Source organism: Sciurus vulgaris (assembly GCF_902686455.1).
Source record: "Sciurus vulgaris genome assembly, chromosome: 3".
NCBI lineage: Eukaryota > Metazoa > Chordata > Mammalia > Rodentia > Sciuridae > Sciurus > Sciurus vulgaris.
The window spans coordinates 104,376,326-104,393,786 of record NC_136463.1 but is presented as its reverse complement, the minus strand read 5'-3'; the positions used below and the strand labels follow the sequence as shown (position 1 = coordinate 104,393,786).

The 17,461-nt window shown below is 40.6% G+C and overlaps 1 long non-coding RNA gene across 1 annotated transcript; it reads right to left on the bottom strand.

The window, feature by feature from the left end:
* Positions 1-573: 573 nt before the first annotated feature.
* On the bottom strand, positions 574-6,512 carry LOC306656896. Its single transcript, XR_013762659.1, has 3 exons — positions 3,283-6,512; positions 1,301-1,356; positions 574-1,172 (listed from the first exon to the last, which is right to left on the bottom strand). It is a non-coding gene; the product is annotated as an uncharacterized lncRNA (long non-coding RNA).
* Between the last annotated feature and the right edge of the window lie 10,949 nt (positions 6,513-17,461).

The window sequence follows — 17,461 nt, the reverse complement described above, 5'->3', positions numbered from 1 at the left end:
CAATGATCTCTCTGATAAGCGGATGATGATACATAATGGGGGTGGGAGGGAGTCAAGAATGGAGGAAGGATGGATTGTATAGAGGAAAGAGGGATGGGAGGGGTGGGGAGAAGGAAAAATAACAGAATGAGACAAACATCATTACCCTATGTACATGTATGATTACACAAATAGTATGACTCTTTTTCACATACAACCAGAGAAATAAGTTTTACCCCGTTTGTTTACAATGAATCAAAATAAATAAATTATTTTAATAAATTGGATGTTGGTTACCTGAGTTCCATTATACTATTTTCTCTAATTTTTGTATGCTCAAACTTTTCCATAATTTTTTAAATACCAGAAAAGTGAGTTGTTTAAAGGAGGGAAAGGCATTTCCAACTATGTTTCAAAACCTAGGAAATATAAAATTAAAGTTTGATAAATTCAACTACATTAAACAACTTTTACATTACAAACAATAAAATACCATAAGCAAAGTCAAGAAACAAATAACAAAAACAGAACTGGAGACTATTAAGATACTAAAGTCATCAAAAGATATCCCAAAGTAAAGATTAATGTGTCCAATGTTAATATGAAACAGAGAATGTAGTTATCTCAACAGAGACCTTGAACCTATTAGATACAGAATAGGAACTTATAGTCCACTGGAGAGCAAGTTAGAAAGTCACAGGTAGCTTGAGGCACAGAGAGAAAAAGGTTCCCAAACAGGGAAAAGCGTGCGGGGGGACGGTGCAGAACAGAGCACTGTCTGCATTCCTGCATAACATCCTCATGACCAGCCACCGGGATGACTTGGGCTGGCCCATGAATGGTGGCCCCTCCGTCTTGGCATCCCACTTCTTCAGTTACATACCATTAACAACAGCCAGAAAAGGGAAAAAGAAAAATTCCCAAAATAAAAACTTCTGCAGGTCCCCGCTGCACAGTGTGCTAGTACCAGAGGAAACCCCACACCACCCTGCTCCCTGGGGCTGAGGCCTCTGTGCAGAGTCCCCACGCAGCACTGCACACCCCAAGGGCACTTGGCAGCCCCTCAGTTACCGGGTCAGTCGAGGCGGGTCACAGTGTGTGACAAGTGGCCTTCCACAGTATGGTGGCCCTGGGTCACAGAGCCGTGGCCGTCACCTCTTCTCACCAGACGTGCGCATGGCTGCGCATGGTCACTGGGAGGAGGAGCACACTGTGAAGCACTTCTGATTTTTCCCAGAACTGGGGACTGAATCCAGGGGCGCTCTACCACTGAGCCGCACGCCTAGCCCTTCCTACTTTTTCATTTGAGACAGGGTCTCACCAAGTTGCCCAGGCTGGCCTTGAAATTCCATGTTCCTGCCTCAGCCTCTAGAGTGTCTGGAGTGTAATAAAACATTTGAGAGAGAGAGAGAGAAAAAAGAAAAGAAACAAATAACAATCCTGGTAATATATTTTCGGTTCATATCACAGAAAAAAAAATTGATAATCTCACTAGTATTGAAAAAGCTACTACAAATCAGTAAGCAAACTATTCATAACCCAGTGGAAAATTTGGCAAGAAATAGATATTTCAAAGAAAATAAATGAAATGACCCTTAAGCATCATGAGAAAGGTTGCGCATCTTTTCAAATAGGAGAAATATAATTTCTGAAAGTTGGCCAATCTGATAGGTGAAAATGTTTTCTAGTGCTCTCTTTTAAGGAGCCCACAAAAATGAAAATTTTTCATATCTTGCCTATGGGAACACAACCCCTAAGGATCAATTTGTGAACATTATTAAAATTTCAAATACATTTATCCTTGACACCCAGCCTCAAACCCTATTGGAATTTTTTTTCTATAAGTAGAGCTGCACACATGCACAATGATATATTCTCATGACATTCATTATAGCACCATTTGTTTTCAACAAATGACTGAAAACAACCCATATGCCCATTAAAACAAATATATACATGTGTGTGCCCACACATGAATATGCCATATGTCACCTTTTGTGCTTGAGAGGAAATGGAATAAAAAATACTATATGTATTTACTTGTGTATGCATGAATATAACCAGTAAGGACATTCAGTAAATTAAAGGGATGGTCTGTAGGTCAAGGGACAGGGGAAAAAATATGGTACAAGAAAACAGCAGTGAGTATACCTCATTTCACTGGTTTGATTTTTAATCCATGCAAATACATGACTTATTCAAAAATTCGATGAAAACAAAACAATTCAATTGGTGTTACAGTTTATGGTTACACACCTACTATATGGTTATAACTATATACTGGTACATGTCTGGTTCCTATGCTACACTAGCTACACATTAGTATATGTATAGTATGTATATCGTATCTATACCATTAAGTTACAGCTCAAACAGTTCTCCCTAAAGGCTTGATGGCTTAGAAAATCCAAACAGCAGATAATACAAAATACGATTTTTGTTTGGCTTTGTAATGCATTATTGGGTGGTGGATGTGGGGGTACCTAACAGTTCACCACTCTGATTATGTTTTGCAAATTTTGTTGGTAAAATTCAAGATCTTAGGTTGGTGAATCCTAAGATCTTGATAAGAACCATTCACAGGTGTGTAAAGTAAGAGAAGATAAGGAAGATCATCACAAGAAAGCATTATCTTCTTTCAGAATGGAAGGTCTACATCCATACCAGCTTCCTGGGATCTCTTCACTATTAGCAGCACTTCTCTCTTATACTACAGACCAATGGATGCTAATTTTCTCATTCCCAAGATCCATTTCTATCTTGTCTGTACTCTAAATCCCAGATTTCTTGTTAACAAGGATATATTTAAACTGTATATAAAAGTCAATAATCATCCATTTATAAGATTTAAAATGCATAATTGTCATAAAAAGCCATCAGATTCACACAAGATAACTGCATTATTACATTAACACAATATACATAATTTTGGACAAATATAAAAAACATATTGTTTTTATTTATTTATTTGTGGTGCCGGGGATTGAATCCAGGGCCTTATGCTCAGGAGGCAAGCACTCTACCAACTGAGCTATCTCCTACCCCTGTTTTTATACTCTTATTGGCTCGTATTATTTTAATGCCCCTAAATGAACAATTTATTTTAGATTTTTTGAAATATTAGAAATAGCTCAGCATCTTCTGTGACTACATTGGAAGTTCTGAGGTCCCAGATTTTAGGCTGTTGAGGAATCAAGAGGAGGAAGTCTGAGATGCCTCACCCTGGGGTCCCTAGCATAAAGACTTTATGGGGCTGAAACACATTCTCAAAGTCAAGGAGGGAATGATTCCTTGTGTACCTACCTTAGAGGTGAAAATTCTGGTTATTCAGCTTAGTGAATATTATGGTGTGAATACAAGGGGTCACCCCCAAAGCTCCTGTGTTAATGCAGGAGGTGAAACAATTAGATTACCAGAGCTGTAACCTAATCAGTGGATTAATCCATTTGTTAGATTAATAATTTGAAAGAACTAAGTGGGTGGTAACCATAGGAAGGTGGGATATGGCTGGAGGAGGTGGATCTAGGGGTGTGTCCTTGGGGATTTTATCTTGTCCCCCTATGCTTCCTGGTCACCATGAGCTAAGTACCTTTCTTCCACCAGGCTCATCTGCCATGATGCTCCACCTCAATTCAAGCCCAGAGCAATGGATTCTGAAGGGAGTCCACCAGCCACAGACTGAACTTCAACTTCTGAAACCATGAGCCAAATAAACTTCTTCCTCTAAGTTATTCAGGTATTTTGACCATAGTTATAAAAACCTTATTAACACAGTGAACAAGTTAATTTTTTTTCCATACCTGGGCTATTTCTCAGCATTTCAGCTTCCTCACATCTAGAATCAGTTTTTGAAAGTCAATACAGAACATTGGATAAGTCACCGAACCGCCCCATGCCTCAGTTTCCTCCTTATAAATAGGATATAATAATAAAAAATGACTTTAGTTGACTAAGTTAATGTGTCTCAAGCACTCAAGAGTCTGGCCTGGGAAGCAGGAAGAGCTCAATACACAGTAGCGAACTGCATGGAGCATCTTTCAAATGAACATTTAAAACTCTCTGGAGCCTAACTTCTAGGACTACCTCCTGAGAAGTTAGAGAATACATCTACTGTCACCATTTTCCTTGGGCTAATTATCTGTGGAACAAATGGAGATTACTTTCATAACCTGAACTTTGCTAATGTTGAGTGATTTACACAATCCTCTAGCTAGGAGGTCCCAGAACAGCATTCCTTTCTTTGGCAAATTTGAGCAACTCCCTCCAAAGGCAATATTTGCTCATCGCATCTTGTCTGGGTAATGACCTTCGGCTGGGGCTAGACAGGGACTGTCAATCCCTTTCCTCAGTGGCAGCACAAGGACTTGGAACATGGAGACCAGAGAAGACAAGGCACAGAGTCAAAGACAGAACCAACCGGCCCCCAGCCTGAGAGTTTAGAAGAGATCCAGGACAGGGTCTTTAACGAACGGGAAAACAGTGACTCCAGTTAGGCTCCAGAGTCTGCTACCTCTGAGTCTTTTTTTCTGTCCTGAGGGGTGATATTAAACTCATGATCCAGAAAGTCCATGAGAGAACACAGTGATTGTAGTCAGTAGTCTCCATGTGCACTTGCCTCCCATGCCTGTTTCACCCCATACCAGCAGAAGAACAAAAGGAACTGGCAGTGCTGTGCCCAGGAAGAGACCTTTCAGAACACTCCAAAACCACTTCCCTCAATCATCTGACCTCAGGGAAGAAAACAGAACCAAGCCCTGTGTTCCCGATGGGAAATGAGAGGTTGCCACACTCACAACCTTCACTCATTATTTCTTCCCTTATGCTTTCCTCATTTGAAATGCACATTTGTATTAATGTCATAAAATAACCCAACTCACACACTCAAAGTGCTTAGACACATTTATTCAGTTAGTCAACCAGTATTTAGGGACACCTACCACAGAGGTACCAGGCATTGTTCTGTTTACTGCTCCAGTTTCACTTCCAAAGCAAAGCGCCTGGCTCTGCGAATCTTACTCTCCAGTATTTTGACAATGACTTCCTCCAGGCACCCGCAGGAAGCTAGCATCTGTTGAGGGTTTAGTATCAGTGACCCAACACCATTAACTCATTTAATTCTCACAACACCTCGGTGAGGTGGGAACTACTATCATCCTCGCCTTAGAGATGAGGAATTTGAAGTTCAAAGACAGGAAAAGTGATTTACCCAAGCTTACAAAACTGGTGAGTCGAGGGAAGAATTTAAATTCAGATCCAACTGCAAACCCTTCCGTTTTAATTGCTACACTATACTGCTTTCAAAACTTCTTACAGTTTGCTACGAGGAATGTATTTGGATTGTAACAGCCTCTTCTGCCTTTTCTTTGGGTTTCTGTGATTCTCATCTTGTGTACAATGCCTTCCTAGCATCTAGACAATGATAATTTAAAAACAATCGCCTCACAATGGGACCACAGCACAGCAGGCTAAGAAATGACAGCCATTTGTACGTAAATATTTAAATATATGCAATACACTCCATTTAGTGCATTATTCAGATTCTGGGCTTATATAAAAAGGTTTCCGGAACTTACCAGCTGCTTCCTTGTGTAATCTCAATGATTCTCACCCAAATGAGCCTCAAAGGACCTATTTTCCAAATCAACTTTCTTATACTTACACCTGGTCACTGCTGCCATTTGCCTGCTTTCCTGCCAGCCCAAAGTGATGAGGGAGGAGAATCTTCCTGAATCACTTTCCCTATGGCTTCCTTTTTTTTCCCCAAACCTTGCATTTTTGTTCCCCCTAAAACCTCCTAAACTGAAACCACAGTTCAGCAAAGTGAGTGTGACTACGCAAGTTCTGAACCGGCTGAGGGAGCCACTCTAATGGCTCTAATCAGAGATATGTTCCCAGCTTACGAGAGGTCCAGCCAGCCTAGAACTCTCACTCTAGAACTATGGGCAGTGTGTCAGCAGGTGGCAACCAGGGCTGCTGCCTTACCAAGTTAATGTGAGCTTGTTCCAGTTTGGGGTTTCAGACTTTCATTAGTCTCCTTGACGATTTCTTCAATGGGTCTACTGAAAAAACCTTGCATTTAATTCCAGAATGCCCCAGAAGCTCATGCAGCAGTTTCAGGGCATGGCACCAGATTCTTCAGTGGGAAGACATAGGCAGAGGAGATGCCTGCCTGCTGCCTCACCCTATTCAAGACCCTTGTGCCAGAAGTCTATCATCACCAGCCATACGCCTGGCACAGAAAAGTCCAGACACTTGTTGAATAGTGTGCAAGGAAGAAAGGGAATGAAAGCAAAGTCACATTTTCTTTTAAGGAGCACTTTATGGGACAGTGGGTTTAATAAGAAAAAAATGCTTGCCGAGGGGACAAGTATAGAACTTACTAAACTTACAGGGACCTATGACAGTTCTGAGCACAAGGCCAGTGCTCTGCACACATTTTACAATCATCTGGCTTCTCACCATTAACTCAAAATAGTTAGATGCTGAAAGTCTGCGTGAGACTGAGAAAGAAAAAAATAGAGGTTGAAGTTCCCAAACCAACATCAAATCAGAGGGAAAAAAAAGAAAAAGAAAAAGAAAAAAAAAGGCAGCCACAGCCACGGCAGCAACATCCAACATCCTACAACTCGATTTGGTCATGAAATCCCTCAAGGAAAATTCCAGACTCTCAGGAATTTAATACCTTAATGAGGCCGACTAGGCAGCTGTATATAAAATATTGCTGCTTCTGCTTCTGCTTTTATTTAACTTTCTACACCCTTCGGCAATGATAGAACATGAAGGAAAGCCGGGAGCTGTTTCAGGAGTTCCTCAATGAGCCTGGGTTTGCTGGGCCCTGCAGAAGGACAGATCTGAGAAACGGGGCAAAGTCCTGCAGCTGCTCCCTGGCCACACATTGACGAATGTATTGCACATAATTGGCTTTCTTTTGTGTGAGTAATTATGTTGAGCATTGGCTGAAAAGTGTCATGTCTTGGCATCATCAATCCAAATTTATCTTTCTTCTTAGTGGAAAAAGCATTAATCAAACTTTTAAGATTGAAAATATGTGTACATACATATATGTATACATATACACACAAAAATATTTGTACATATATATTTCCCCTCTTTTATTCATTAAATTAACATTCCTGAGCATCTACTATGTAAGGAATTATAAATAAAAATCTAAGTAAGACAAGGCCCATGCCTTAAAGTGATTTGAATAAAGTGATGAAGGTCAGGTACAAATGGCGAACATGGGACAGTAGCTATAGGGACGAGGGTCATGCAGTATTACTAACTCTCTTACGTTGACTCTCCTAAAATCCTCATGATTCCACAGCTTGTAGTAGGTAGGGATACATGTTCCACGTGTCAAACTCATGTACAAATGTTCCGGCAATGAGCAAATCGGCAAAGAACAAATCTACACACATTATAGATTGTCCCAGTAGAGGAAATGTATAGGGAAAATATTTTTTTCTTTGAAAAACAAAAGAAACAATCCTGTTGGCTGAGAGTATAATAATCAATGAATAAGTGCAGATGAGAGCTTAGACTGGCAACAAAGAATATATTTTGTTTAGGTTCACTCTGCAAATTTTAAACTTGGAATTGGACAACCTCACACTCTTAAGAATTTTTAGCTAACTCCATTCTTGGTTCATAAATTTCACTCTTACAACAAAATTAAATTCTTTCAGAAGCATAAGGTACACTACAGATGTCAAGCTTGGTGGGGGAACAATCAAATTTTACTGATCACCAGTTTATTCTTTGCAAATCAAATCTCCTTTGTGTTAGGTGGTCCCCAGCATGCCCTGATTCCCTAATAAGACTTTATCACAACATGCTTACCTTATTTTCCTGAAGGCATTCTCGTTATCTTTTTAAAATGGTATATTTCTTTATAATCCAAAATGAAATAACTTTTACTCCCAAGAAGTATTTGCCAACCACTTACTAAAGTACTAAGAGCATTCACTTTTACAATGGACATGACTTAATACAAGGACTTTTTACAGGAAACATAGTTGACTAGGAAAAAGGTGAATGTGACGTCATGTGTGTTAAAATACCCAACCCCTTGAAGCCATCAAAGTGCTACTTTGCTATTTCTGAAGCAGCAGCTCCCTCAGTGAAGAACACAATAGTTCTGACAGTCCAGCCAACGTCTTTACTCAAAGGGACTTTCTTCCTGTGGGTTGAGTATCCACAGAGCTCTAGAGAGGCTGGCATGACTCGAGGGACTGACTGTGAGACTCATTCTAGCTAGACCTAAATTGGAGCTCTACCTTGAAATAATTTCAAGAGAGTATCTTCCCAAGCAGCTTCTTTACCCTGCAACCTAAGGTTTTCTTTAGCCTTAGAATTTCCATCTTGCTTTGGGAGGATACCAGAATTTCAAGTATCCTTCCGATGATTAGATGACCTCTGTGCCAGCACGCCAAAAACAATAGGTACATGGAGGACATCAGAGATAAAATTTCTGTTAAATGCATATGAAGCACCTACTGTGTGTTCAACACTGTGATAACTGCCATGGAGTTTTAGAGTAAAAGGCCTAAATAGCTGATGACGCAGGAAATGACTGGAGTAAGTTTAGGGCAGAGTATGGTTAAGAATGAAGCCAAGTGCAGAGGGTGTAACCAGGGATAATGATAAAACCTCATGATCGCATCTTATTTAAGTACGAAACCTTCAGAACGTAGACTGCTCAAAACAGATAAAGTGCACTCACAAACGGTAACCCTCTTGATTGTTACAATCACACCGTGAAGTGACAAGGGAGAGGCTGGGTTATGAATCCCATTTCACAGATGAGAAAAAAGGTCAAGAGAGTTAGCCAAGGGTACCTTGTGGAAAAGTGGCAGGATTTAGAACTGCGGTCTCAGAGTTGTCTCCCTGCTCTGTTTGTTTTTTTTTGTTGTTGTTGTTGTTGTTTTTGTTTGTTTGTTTGTTTGTTTGTTTTTTGGTACCAGGGATTGAACCCAGGGGCACTTATAACCACTGAGCCACATCCCCATCCTTTAAAAAAAAAAAAATTTTTATTAGAGACAGGGTCTCACTGAGTTGCTTGGGGTCTCCCTAAGTTGCTGAGGCTGGCTTTGAACTCACAATCCTCCTGCCTCAGCCTTCTGAGTTGCTGGGATTACAGGCATGGGCAACTGAGTCTAGCCCTGCTCTGTAATTTTGTGACCCACCATGCTGCCTCTTTGCTAAGTACCATGGGAGAGAGAAGAGGAGACACAGCCAGACTAGGAGAGTGAGCTATGAATGATACTGGTGAGTGACAAAAAGGATGCAAAGTCTTCATGGAGAAAGGTAGATAGTAAAAATGGGAAAAGAAACACTATTCATAATAGCAAAAATAAAAACTGAAACCAGGAGTCCATCAATAGATGGATGAAGAAAATGTGGTATATATAAACAATGGAATATTATTCAGTCATGAAAAATGAAGTCCTGTCATTTGTGGCGACATGGGTGAAACTGGAGGACAGTTAAGTGAAATGTGTCAGGCAAAAAAGACAAATACTATACTTTCTTGTTTATATGTGGAAGCTGAAAAAGGTTGGTCTTTAGGGAAGAGAGGGGAAAGGTTGGTCCATGTATACTAAGTTATAGATAAGAGAAATAAGTTCTGGTGTACTATTGCATAGTAGGGTGACAATTGATAATGATCGTATACTTTATATTAAAAAAATCGGAAGAAAGTATTTTGAATGTTTTCACCACAAATAAATGATAAATGTTTGAAGAGAGAAATATGTTCACTCTGATTTGGGCATTAAACAATGTATACATGTATTGAAATTCACATGGTACCACATGTACAATTTTTACATGTCAATTTTAAAACTTTGAAAAAAATGTGATCTCATAGAAGTAGATAGTAGAACAGTGGTTACAGAGTCTGGACAGGATTGAGGGAGGGGGCTGGAGACAGGGTGTCTAACCAGAGCAGGGGTGGAGTGGGATAGGACAAACTTCTAATGTTCTATAGAGTGATTACAGTTGACAACCATTAACTATATATTTCAAATTAGCTAGTAGAGAGAATTTTGGATAATCCCAACACAAAGAAATAATAAATGTTCGAGGTGATGTATATGCCAATTACCCTTATCTGATCATTACATGTTGTATACATATATTGAAATTGAACCCTCTATGCCATGAATATGTACAGTTATTTTGTATCAATTAAGAAAGATTTATTTATTTAAAGATGGGCACAGATTGTGACCAGAGGCTTAGAGTCAGGAATTGAATTTTTAGTCTTTTAAGCAACAAGACTCTTGTAAGGAGATTGCCATGATCATACAGAGTCAGAGAAAGTTGATGGGCTCCTATGGTAGGAAGGTAGTAGGGGGCAAGGAGTCTGGGGTTCTGGAATCCAGGAGTGGGTGGCTGAGGGGCCTGATGAGGTTCTGAAATGCTGAGGTAGAGATTCTAGGCAGAATTGACCTGGGCTCATTTGCTCATCTGACATCACTGAATCGCAACAAAGCTCAGAGACTCTGGTTACAGACACAGAGGTTCTAAAAGAGAAGGATGAGCAACGTTTACAAACTTCAGATGAATCAAGATATTTTGTGCTGATGTAACTACCAGCTGTCCTCACCAAAGAGAACCTCACCATAACTGTAATACATAAGCGTCTCCAGAGACCCCCATCATAATTAAGCTCCTGGACAGCAAGGTTTACAAAGTGTCAACAGGACTTCTGCAGAGGGCTCAATGTGATTTGAAGTTTCTTCTTTCTTGTATCCACCAGGTTTGCAAGCAAAAGGTATGGCAGACTCTGTCTCAAGAGAGTTTGTTGTACAGAAAGTTACTATCTAAGTTTTCCTTGGTAAAAACTTAAGAAACCTCTGTCTATCCTAGGAATGGGACAAAGAGTAACTTATGTACCCACTCACTGTCATATAAGCACCCAAATGAGTAGAAATCTAAAAGAATTTCCAGATCTGGGGTCCAGAGTGCTTAGGCATTAGCCCCCTGGACAGATGCAGCTTCAATAAACCTGCTTCCTGAAAATCCCTTGGGTGTTCCGCCTCATCCGTCCGACATCAAATTGTGTGGACTTAAAACTGCTAAGAAACGCTGCAGGACTGAGAACAACAGTAAAAGGACCTGCATTAGCAGGACTCGGCTGAGCATGGCTCCTGCACCTGCCCAGCCTCACAGGCTGGTGGCTCTACAGGTCTGCTGGGGACGAAGAGACTGGGAACATGGTCTGGGGACTCTGAGTTCCTTTCCTCCATTTCAATGAGAACGAAAATCGCTCCTTTTTAGCATATTTCATTTTTCACTTGGGTAAAGTGTTCCACAGCTCAGAACATATGAAAAGCCACAGCTGTAGTCCAGGCCGGTCAGGGATAGACAAGGAGGCAGGACCTGAGAGGGACAGAGCCTTTGCAAGGTTACAGAGCAGATGGAGTCGGCTGAGGGGCGTTTCCCACTGCGTTACATTAGGCAACTGAGAACTCAGAAAACAATAATCATTTCATGAACTTTGAAGTTCTGAGGCTAGGATTTCCTCCAGGAATCCCTTTCTGTGCCTATGGGAGAGTCAGTTTCCAGGCACCCCACACAAACCAGCACAGTGGCCAGGCCCAAAAGTGGAGTCACAGCTCCTGCACTCAGCCAGGTGAGCCTCAGAGTATCAGGAGGGCTGCAGACGAGAGCCTGGGTCAGGGTTGAGCCCCCTGCCAGTGAATAAAAGTCAGGTTGCTTCCAACAAGAGAAAGGTCTCGTTAACACTTTCTCTGACTCATTCTCATTTCACTACTTGCCTACTTTTCTCCTCCACCACTCTAGTCTTCTTGTGGACTTAAGACCAGGGCTAAAACAAAATACACCAACAAGAAACACCTTAAGTAAAGAACTGCACGTGCCTGGGGAAGCAGCAGGGTGGCAGGAATGGAGTTCTCACTGTTACCAAAGAATTATGACCCCAAAGTGGGGAATCATTCAATGGGGCCGGTTTCACTTGTGTAACAGCATATAACACTGTACCAGCTACGGCACTGGGCGCTGAATCAGGAAGCTTAGGGAGGAAAAAACCCAGCAAAGCCCCTAGGAAATCTGTCTTTTTGTATTCCAATCATAAAAAGTGTTCCTCTCACTTTTCCACCAAGGGCCTACCATCACCTTAACTGTGTTTATCAAGACAGACAGCATCTTCACAGAAGCATGAGCACTTCTCTTCTTTGACAGCGAACACTGATTAAATCTTCTGGAGAAAAGTTAGGCAAAGCAGAACCCACCTTCTTGCCAGTTCCAAAAAGACAGACTCTCCAATTCCACTATTTCCTTTCTTTATCTCATTGTCAGGAAAAATAAATAAAAGTGACAAGAGTTTTGTAGAAAGTTTCTACTGAAGATGTAGCTGTTTGTGTTTTAACTTAAGTGGAAAGATTCTCTACTGGTTTTTTGAATTATCTCATCTACCTCGAAGACTTCCCAAACCCGTTCAGTTAGGACAACTGGAGAGAATACCGATGACCTTGCACCAACAGTTTGAGATGAGCGCCACCCAGGCAGGATGGTACGGCGCCATTTCAGTGTGGAAGATGCTAAGGGGACTGTGACTTTGCTAGCAATACCACTGGTGGCAAGAGACTCTGCGTTATGAATCAGTAGCTCTCTGTGAATCGACTGACTCCTGGATATCCAGGATGCCTGGTTTAAAACATTACAAATCAAAATGACCTTTCGGGTATTCACCTACACTGCTAACAGAAATATATCCCACTTAGAAATCCGGAGGAAAAATCACATCAGTGGCACTTGTGCTGATCTGAGCAATAGAGCCTGTCTTTTTAATCGCCCCTGTTAGGAATACAAAATCTCCTTAATAAATCACACAGCTCTCTATACTTCATGAGTAATTCACCGACGTGAAAGATCCAGATTTTACGATAGTTTTTGGCACTGCCAGCTAGCTGCTGAGAGTTATTGAGATGGATGGACTTGGTTTGAGAGGTAAATATCTTGTGTTGCCTCTAAAAGTCATCTGCATAATTGCAGAGCTTTCTAATTCCCATCAAACACCCATAATTGTGCTAGGAGAATATGAGGCTCTTAGATCCCCAGCTGATAACTGGATGCACAAACTTCCCTCCTGGTTCTTCCTGAACGGCAGGCACTCAGCACAGGCCTCCCAGAATGCACCGTCTCCTGCCTGCCACCAGTGACTCTGACATCACCATGGGCAGCCAGAACTTCCTTTCCCAAACTTAGGAAGCCACTAATTAGCTCATGAAGAAACAATAAGTCATCTCCTAACCACTGTAGAAGTCAGACAAGAATGAGGCTAATAGATGTATACTTTTGTTCTTGAGGGGCTTTCATCCTGTTGGGGAAGGCGGAAAGCATGCTTTGTACAGACTGGCCTGGCCTTTGATGGAGTTATTGAGGAGACCTACTGTCTGGAGTAAATATGGAGATGCATCACGGTAGAGAAAGGGAAGAACATACACCACCAACAGGCTTCCAGGAGCTCATAAAACAGCCTCCGAGTTAGCAGCTCATGTTGACAATGTAACAGTGCTAGAAAGCAAGCCATTCAAGGCATTTAAGTTAAAGGGAAAATAACATTTCAAAAGCAAGGTGAGGTAGCTCCAGTGTCTGAAACTGCTGGGGAATGGAGTTCTTCATCTTTGACGGACTCTGCTCTGTGAACAGGGGCTATACTGCAGAGCCTCGGTCACTTCCGTTGTTTCTTAGGGGTTAAAAGGACAGACTTCCAGGTAGCACTGTCCAGTCTCCTGGTCAGGGAGGAAGGAGTAAAATAATAGAAAACTGACTTTCAGTTTTCTATTATTTTTAATTTTATTAATTGTGCACCGAGCTCTAGATCACATTGGTAACAGGTGTTGTCCCTATAATAGCATAGATTTTTCAAAAGACAAAAAAATATATATCAAAGTTCACATGTTATGGGATGGCAACAGAGGAAGGGGCAATGAACCACTGTATGATGCGTTTCACATTAAAAGGTTGTGCAGGAAGCCTGTTTCTCAGTCTCTTGCCCTGATGGAACACAGTCTGTAATTCTTGAGGCTTCGTGTATCCTGGATTTAAATGGAATCAGGGATACCTTGTTCTGATCCTGAACATAGAATCTGATCATGACTTAGGGACTGTTAGAAGCTAAGCTTATTTTCCTACAGTCTCCATTTCCTCTTCCATAAACCAGGACAATAATACTTAAATATAAGGACTGTGTTCAGAAGCAAATAACAGGAAACAGTGAGGATTAAATAAATTAGTGATAAAGCATGTTTTACACAACTTGGTATATAGTAAGTGCTTAATAAATGTTAGTTCCCTGACAGGCTTTTTTCGCTTTCAATTGTAGAAAAGAAACTCTGGCTCAAAGAGACGGGGCCAGGTTGTGCAAGAAGATGACACAGTTTGAGCTTTCTGGATCTTTGGGAGGCAGATTTAGCTGAACCACCCTCAGTCCAAAGAAAAGGTTCCGTATAGAGCCTGCTAAAGCTGCTTGTCACAGGGATGGATAATCAAGTGCCCGGCAGGCATGAGATTTGCTCACAGAGCATTAGCTATCTCTTCCCATCCCTTGCAGATCCCACAGCAAAGCATCCTGCTGTTGACTCCCAAAACATCTGCCCTCAGCCAAAAAGCAATGCATGAGTGGTTTCATTGCCCTTGGTAATTTACATCTGTTTTCTTTACAAAAAGCAACATTCCTACCTCCGAAGAAACAAAGTGAATGGGGAATAAGAGACAGGAGGGAATGGCCAGATGGAGGAAGAGCTAGGGTAACCAAATATAATAAACATCTCTCTTTACTGCCAGGACACTAAAGACAGAGTCCTAGTCCGCTTCATGAGTCAACACCTCAGCCAACTGGCTACATATCTGATAGAAATAGAGATCCAATAATGAAAAACTAAAAGCATTTTCCCACCAAATGGGAAGTAGTTGGAAATGCACTTGAAGAAAAATGGCAATGGGGTGTTCCAGGTTCATTCTCTCTGCATGACACTGATCAAATTTACTCAGCTTCCATGCCTTGGGAACCATTTCTCTAGCTTCCAATGCTGCCAATTCCACCTGCAATCTGAAAAACCAGGCTGCACAATTGATTCCTCTTCTCTCCACACATAATAACTGAAACACCGTTTTTCATGCTCTACGAAATGCAAACGCAGCTGAATTGGTACATATCAAATCTACACAAACAATTCAACTGAGGACGAAAGCAGATGAGACATTTCAAAGTAAAGATGAGTGGATGCCTTGGGGCAAAGGGTGAGTGGGTCGGTGTGTGTAAGGGGAAGGTCTGTTTTAAGTAGAGTTATTACTTATTTAAAACATAAGTGCTACTCTAATTTTAGTTTGTCAGTTATGCATTCTTTACGGCATGTGAACTCTTTAAAGCCTTCCTACTACTGCTTTCTATAGGATCTTGAGTGGCTGTCATGCTAGGTTGTAGGTGACCACCAGAAAGATTCTGTGAACTACCCAAAGACCCTGAATGATCACCAAAGTAAAAAATTAGACATAGTTTAGAAATCTGAAAGTCAGATAGTTAAGGACAGGATAAGAAAGTCAGACGATAACATGATCAAGCACAAGCCATAGGTCCAGGGGTCAGGAGTGGTGGTGTCCAGGTCTAGAGTTCAGCTCCAGGCAGCTGACAGACAGAGGCTTCCCCTTTTCCTCAAATGTTCTTCTACATTTTCTAAAACTAATGATCAACTCCTTATTTTGTGAGGCCCAGCTCCAATATTACTTTTCTTATCCTTGAACTTGCCAGGCAACTATTCTTTGGGACACATACTTATAATACTACTTTTACTATATGTCACAGTTTGGATATGTGGTGTCCTCCGTGAGTTCATGTGCGAGACAATGCGAGAACATTCAGAGGTGAAATGATTATGAGAGGTGTGATCTAATCAATGTTTTAATCCATGATATGGATTAACTGGGCAGTAATAGTGAACAGTTAGGGTATGGCTGGAGGAGGTAGGTCACAAATGTATATGCCTTTGGGATATACATTTTGTCCATGGTGATCAGAGCCCTTTCTGCTTCCTGTTTGCCATGTCCTGAGCTGCCTTCCTCCATCATGCCCTCTTGCCATAATGTTCTGCCTCACCTTGGGCTCAGAGCTATGGAATTGGCCATCTAGGGACTGAGACCTCTGGAAACTGAGTCAAAATAAACTTTTCCTCCTCTATATTGTTCTTGTCAGGACTTTTGGTCACAGCAAAAAAAAAAAAAAAAAAAAAAAAAAAAAAGCTGACTAAAACACAATATTTTGTTTATATAAAACTCCTTCTTTATTTTACAAGTAAACCAAACATAAATTTATGTATGATATCAATAGTATATTATAATTATCTATCTTTTTTTGCTTCTCTTGATAATAAACGTTTTGAAGGCAGGAACTATGTCTTGTGTACTAAGTGTCATAGCACACACTGAAGATTCACAAATCAACTTTGAATTACCAAATGAAGGTGCAGATAAATAAGCAATTTGAACAAGTAGAAAATAAACAAGAGATTAGTTAGATCTAGGGTGGGAAAACTAATGTAAAATACTGCCTAACAAATCATCTTTCCATTGTAACATAGTTCCAGGCTATTATATTAGTGGAATTCCCCACATGACCTGGATTTTCGTAAGGCAATATATAACATTTTCATCCTTGGGGAAATAGTGACAAATTATGAGTTGCCAAATTATGTTGTTTTTTTTTAATAGACAAGCCTCAACACTAAAGGTTCTGGTAGTGTTTTCTAGAACTCTGTCTTTGTTTATTCTGCTTAACATTTTTATCAACTACTTGAATGAAGATAAGAAGACTTTATATCAAACCTAAGGATGGCATAAAGACAGGAAAGGCAGCCACTGTGTTTCATAATCAAATCAAGATCTTAAAAAAAAAAATTACGTGTTAGACTAAGGCATAAAGCTGAATTCAACACCAGGTAAAACATAAGGTTATGCATTTTTGGTTCAAATGATCAACACACTGAATAACCACAGAATAACCAAGACTTCACTAAATAGAAATTAGTTTATGTGACTTTCATAAGTAATTAAAAAATATGATGTTGCTGCTTAAAGAAACTGATGCATAAATAAGCCTCATCTTAAGACTACAATTCTGGATCAAGCTAAACTCTTCTTCAGGTATATATTAGGGTTCTCTAGAGAAACAGAACCGATAGTACACACACAAACACACACACACATGCAGCTTTTGTACATATGTTTTAAGAGGTCAATTATAAGGAATTGGCTCAAGCAGCTATAAAAGCTGATCAGCCATCTCTAAGCTGGAGATCCTTCTTGAAATAGTCACCCATTAATGGACTCTATTGATGAGGACAGAGGCTCTGTGACCCACCTCTTCCTAAAAGTCCCACCTCTGAACACGGTTGCATTGAAGACCTTGTCATTGACACCAGCCTTCGGAGGACACTCAGATCCAACCTGTAACACA